Genomic DNA, 6,443 nt, shown 5'->3' with positions numbered 1-6,443 from the left:
CAACTAAAACACCACCTACCAATTTCATTATGCTGTTTTCAAAAAAAAAAATTTCCACACTTGAACAGTACTCCGTTTATACATCGGATTGGTATACTCAATTATGTTTAAGCAGACTTGGGTGATCAATTGGTACCACTATTTGAAAAATGTTAAGTCAGTCATGCTTAAAACTGGAGCCTAAAATTCGAAGCTTTACTTATTGTAAGAGCAAGAACAATAGTGCCGATGCATCGCAGGATGAAACAACGGCTCCCTGCTGTCAAACATATGCAGGCACAGCTTTGGTTGTTTATTTGCTTGTTGCTAACTTTGGGACTAATCTTTTCTGGCCTGTCTTTGCTCTTTTGCTGGTTGTTCTCCGTAATAACCTTGGTTTTTACAAATGGGCATCAATCATCTGCACAAGCGTTGTGGGTGTAATCTTAAAGCCCTCCCTCTGTGAGCCTGCCTTTAATCTCAGCTATGGTCCCCAAAACCACAGTACTGTCAGCCTCACCACTTTCCCCACTCTTGACAAATTGCCTATTTCCCTTGGCTTCAAAATCTCTGCACTTCGTTCCTGTGGTGTGTATGTGTGTTTAGGAGCATGCCTCCCTCACCTTATGTGTGCTTTTCTTATGTTTTTTGTGCATAGGTGCATCTGTGTTTGCAGAACATACTGTTTTAAATGCCATGTTTGTGTGTGTTTGTGCTGAGCTCTTGGCTGGCCTTGTGTATGGGTCAAGATAGTTGTGCCGGGAGGGGAGGGAAGGCAAGCCATGCCAATCCTGTGTTTGCAAGGGCACTTCACTTGAAGTGATAAAAGTAGAATAATCCCCTTTAAAGCGTCTTAACGAGGTCAAATCTGCTAGACTGCAAGGGGGGAGGGCGGTTTCTGTGTGTTTGTGTGTGTGCATGTGTGTTGTTGGGATAACTCTGCAGAAATGGGGGTAAGCCTCCGCTTGGTTTGTGAGAGATAATAATCAAAATCAAATTCCTGGCCGAAACAGGATTAGGCTCTCTCGCCGTGCTCTAAAGCCCCTGTCCAGAGCTGCTGAAGACACAATCCTATCCTCAGCCTCTCTTACAAACCCTGAGCAGCTAGCGTGGCTGGGCTCTCGCCGTTGGTTCAGACGGAGTTGGCCCGGATGAGCTTGGACACGGGCCAGTTAGTTCTGTCCCTCTCTCAGATCGCTGGGCTCATATGCTTTAGTCCAAACACTAATCCAGGATATTTAGATGGAATTGTTTGGTAAGAACTATTCTTGGATGGAGGATCCAATCTTGTTTGGCGCTGCTGTAATAGCAAAAGACTTAATCATTTCAACGTCTGGCTTGGTGAATCTTGTAACAGTGGACTTTTTCTGAAGCATTTTAAGCATATTCTGTGAGTTAAATTCATACATGTACAAGTGTCATACAGCCACATTTGCATTTAAAGTCTGTATTGATGAGAAATTAGTTACTTATTGCTTTGTTTGTATACTGTATTGTAAAGCTTTGGAGAGATCTCTGAAACAGCTAACCAGTTTTAGCTGCAAAACAACACAACATTAACCAAGGAGTGCTTTCTGGGTATTTAACACTTCCACCGTTTGTTTTGCTTTCGACTCGGTGTGAGAGAGACTCGCGACTGCTTTTATTGTTTTCGGAACCTCAAAATTTTACCCGTTGCCATCCATTTATAAGCCTGTATTTAGCTCTGGTAAAGTATTTTCTTGGTAATCTTTTTAAGATGTAATGTCTCTAAAAATCATTTTAAGACCGTCGTTTTGCCACCTTTCACTTTAGAAAAATATGTTTGCCACATCTGTATACAGTCAGTGTAAGAAACAAGTAGCTTTTATTGTTTATGATCCATTCTTTTCAAAACTCTTAAATCTAGTGGGATTTGCTAATTCCCCTTCTGCTAACTCCACAATGGACTCGCACCTATTCAACGATCAGTATTTGTAGATTTGTTTTTTTTGTTTTTTTGTAGAATGCAACTAAATCTACTAAAAGTATAGTTTAAGCGTTATTGCAAAGGCCTTGCTTTTGTCTGCAAGATTTAAAAATTCAGTTTTTAAGTGAGGAAATAAATTGTGTCCTCTGTCTTAATCTAAACCACTAAGGAATGTTCCAGCAGAAAAAAAAAATTGGTTACTTTCTTTCTTACTTACTCTCCTTTCTATTGAAACTGTGACAGACAGAAGAGGCGGAAAGCTTACACGGCATCCTCCAGACTGTTGCTATGGAACAGAAAGACAACCTGGCAGTGAAACATAGAGGAACTGTTTGCCATTACGGATATTCTGCATTCGTTTAAGAGTGGGAGTGAGATAACATCCAGTCATTAGTGAGCGATTACAATGCCAAGGCTCCATCCCTCCCTCCAAGCGCACAAACATTCACGCATGTGCCACATACAAACACACACCGACTGAGATGTAAACAGTCAGGCAGTGCTCCAGGAAATACAATCCCCACACTGCAGCTACCCCTCAGGCAGGATTTATACTGAGGAAGATGTTTTCCAGTGGATCCTGCTGTTATTCCGTGTGGCTGTCTACGCTTTTTATTTGTGTATGTGCTCAGCTTGTGTGTCTAAATGCCCTGCTGTATTCATTTATTGTTCATGTGTCTCATCATTGTAGTGTGATCTGTATGTGTGTGTAAAACTAAGCCCCCCTCTGCCCCCCAGTAATCTTCATCCCTTCCTGTCGTTTTTTCCCCCCCGACTGATCTAAGAGCAGAAACAGCCTTAGTCTGATTCTTATTTAAAATAGACATAATGGTTCACAGAAGATTTCACATGGATTGAACCAGATGATGAGGCCAGGAAGGCTCTGTGTGCATGTCTGTGTGTGGGGGTGAGTGGGGCTTAGGGGTTGGTGGGTGGGGGATGGGGGTGGGGCAGCAATTTCCTGAAACGATGAATCCCATTTATTCGCCGAAGACTGTCTCAATTGCCTCAGCAGCCCACAAAGCTTTTTAATGCTTTAATTACGTCTCAAAGGAGCAGGGTGGAATCAAATTAGAGATCGTCCTACATTTAGGTGCCAGGCGTGTGCCTTTTCTTGTGTGCGTGTGAGCCCTGCAGATTTTACATGTGAGGGAGTGCGTGTGTGTGGTGGGGGTGGGGGAATCTCATATCCTTCTGTATGATTCATAGCACTGAATATTTGTTGCTCTTGCATTCATTCATACAACTTAAACACATGCAAACAGATGTTAACTCACATAAATGTGTCCCTGAAAAACACCTCATCAATGACTTCAACGTTTTGTTTTTTTTCTTCCTTGGAACACTAAAGACAGCTTTTGCACACATAAATATCTTTTTTCTTTGTTTTCTTTTTTTTAACACAGATGCATATTCAGTAACGCAGCATGCAGCCTTTTTTTCTGTCATAGCAGATGGCATGTGTCTCAATATTACGGCAGTATTTCATTAACATTATGGGCATCCATCTGTTGTGCCCTCTCAGGCCCCTGTGGAGCACCTTGTTTTCTTGTTTTTCGCCACTGAAGAAGAGAAGAAAATAAACATTGTGCAGCAAAAAAGCAAAGTCAGCTTGGTATTGTAAAGTAGTTTAGGCACAAGGGTCAGAAGGTGAACAAAATCGGTACCAGCCACCGGTTTAGTTTCTCCTGATGACTTTTATTCATTCTTTTCACTGACTTCTCTCTTGAGCATCCAAAAGCTCACTGTTTTTATATCCAATTGGCACCACACCTGTGCTTGATTTTAAACAGCCACAATGAAACGGGTCAAACAAACAAAATCTAAGCAGAGAAACACTAAAATTACAAATCTAATTTACAAACTCCTACATAATGAAGTTGTCTGCAAAACAAACTACATATGACAAGATAACTCAAGAAGTTACTTTAAAAAACAACAAATAAAGCAATCACCAAAAGAAATCCCTCTAATTGGTAGAACCCAGCAAGGTAATCACTGACATCACCCAGCCATTTAAGCAGGAAGTACTGGGCCTGCCCCTCCCATGCTCCTGCCCTGCTGCAGATCTACAAGGACAAATGATGGTGAGTACAAAGGAAAACAAATACCATAAATAAATATACCTTGAAACAAATTCAACCTATGGTCCAGAAGTAGTAACTTTAACTTAAACAAACATAGATGGACACTGCAACATAATGCTAACACAAACAAACCCGGGATAGTAAATGAAGCATAATTGCAATGTTTAAATTAATCATAACCAAATATAGAAAGTAAGTGAATCAGAAAGAATAAGGGACAAGTGGTGAACACAAACTGAACCACTTTGTCACATGTTTACAAAAAATGTTAGCTGGACATATGTAGGTAAAACCCATTGCTCTTAGTCATTGTTCACCAAGTTTCTTCTTAATGTGCTATTTAGGAACCACAGATTTTAGCAGCTAAATAAATAAATGTGTTGTGGCGGTGCATCCGGCTCACACATTGTTTATCATCCAGGGTGATAAACAATATGTAGTTCATGAGACTACATTTCTTTCCAATCACCAATCTACTTGTCATTAATCCTATCATGATGACACATTTTGCTGGACAATAAATTGTGACAAAAGTTATTCCAATAAATTATCTTGTTTTGGGACTATTTTTAATTAATATACTGGTAATGGAAAAAATGGAAGTATACCCCCTGAAAGATAGACATTTCTAACAAACATTTAATATTTTAACTGGGAGATACTTTAAAAATCCAAAATGCATAAACGATACAGCAAATAATGGATATTGAAGTCTGTAAACAAAATTGCTCTTAAAAGAATGGGGCCAGTTGAGACTCGGGCACCAGACTGAAGTCTTTTTGTTGTCCAGTTAATTCACAGCAAATCTAATCTCAAGCACAGATTTATGTACATCCAGCCATATCCTGCTGATGGTGTGCAGTTATGTACCATGACCAACTGGGTTTTGAGAAGACAGGAAAGAGATGGGGAGAAAACCACACAACTACTGATCCAGGACTACTTTCTGTGTTAAAAAATACAGAGTTGATTGCAGCAATAGCTTGTTAAGTGGCTTCATCTGGGAGGGAAACAATGAGGCAATTAACCTTCATGCTGGGTTTTTAGTTAACACTGCTTGTGTCTGGTAAAACTAACTGGTTGTCCTGTTTGGTCAGCAGCATTCATAGAACAAGGAGGCTGACTCGGCCTGTCGTCTTCTGCCACTTGTAGGGACAAAAATGGAGCGCACAAACCTGTTGGAAGATGGTCCATCAACAGTACTTCCTTAGTCTTGCATGTAAATTAGCTCCCTACTAAATTTTGATATCTTTGTGGTTATTATTTTTAATCTATATGTAAAAATTTTACTATTTTGATGTAGACTTTTGATGTGGGTATTTTTTTAAGGTGGAATGTCAAGTTTGAACATTTATCTAGTCGCCCCAGGCTGCCAGATGTTGTCCATTGCCAACAACTTTCTTTGATGTGGTTATACTTACTGGAAACCACTATTCCCAGATGGGGGGAAATATCCTTTGCTCTTGTTGCCCTTAAGGGGAAGGGATGTAGTCGATCAGAAGTATCAAACTGAAAGTGTAAAGGAAAGGTGTTGACAGGGTAGATGAAAAGTGATACGCATCAGGTTGCCTCTGAAGTGGAAAGGACCGTCCTTCATAAGCTTAACCCAAAGTAACCTTTTACAGATGATATCAAATTTGGTTTCAGAGTTTGATGGAGAAGCTGTAGTCTGCAGACTTTTTTAAATTCAGCATTGGGAAGCCAGACTTGGCTGGTTTTCAATCCCTACTGTCAGTCGTTTGGTACATCTTTGTCAAAATATGTTTGTTTTTTTTCTTGTTATTTTGACAACCAAAACTGCAACAAGTGCTGGTGATATTTTTAGGAAAAATGTTACCACACCTGGGAAGTCAGGTTGTGTCCAAAAAGATTAGATAGGCATCAAATTCCTTACCAAGAATGTAGTAAGTGGACATGCACAAAGTTCTACATAATTGTCTCTATTAATATTCACACATCCAAACTACACCAAAGCATCACATATTAGGTTGCTAAACAAATCTTATGTTTGACAATGTAACTGTGCTTGTCAGTTTGCAAATGTAATGGCTATTGATCCTTTAGTATTTGTCTGCTGTTTTATTTTTCTCTCATCAGCTTTCATCCACCTACTTTGCCCAGCTACCTTAGGGCAAAGACTCAAAGATTCAGACTTTGGTATTTTAAATGTTCACCCTTCATAGGGGGTGAGTCATATCTTGCGCATCAGTACATCCCTCTGGGAAAATGGCCATGCTGGACACATGCACCTGAAACGAGCACTAATTCAGCCCAGTGTGTGTGGTGCAGCTTTCCGTTGCCAAGTGCCTTTTGTTGACGCAGGCCTTGCGTGGCAGAGACCCGTATAGCCGAGCTGTTTGTTGAATTTAGTCCACGCATTATTGGCTTCAGAGATAATGGAACAGGTTTTCCTGCTGTACCACAGAAAC

The sequence above is a fragment of the Poecilia reticulata genome, linkage group LG4, assembly GCF_000633615.1.
Source record: "Poecilia reticulata strain Guanapo linkage group LG4, Guppy_female_1.0+MT, whole genome shotgun sequence".
In the NCBI taxonomy this organism is placed as follows: Eukaryota; Metazoa; Chordata; class Actinopteri; order Cyprinodontiformes; family Poeciliidae; genus Poecilia; species Poecilia reticulata.
This window is presented reverse-complemented; position numbering follows the sequence as displayed.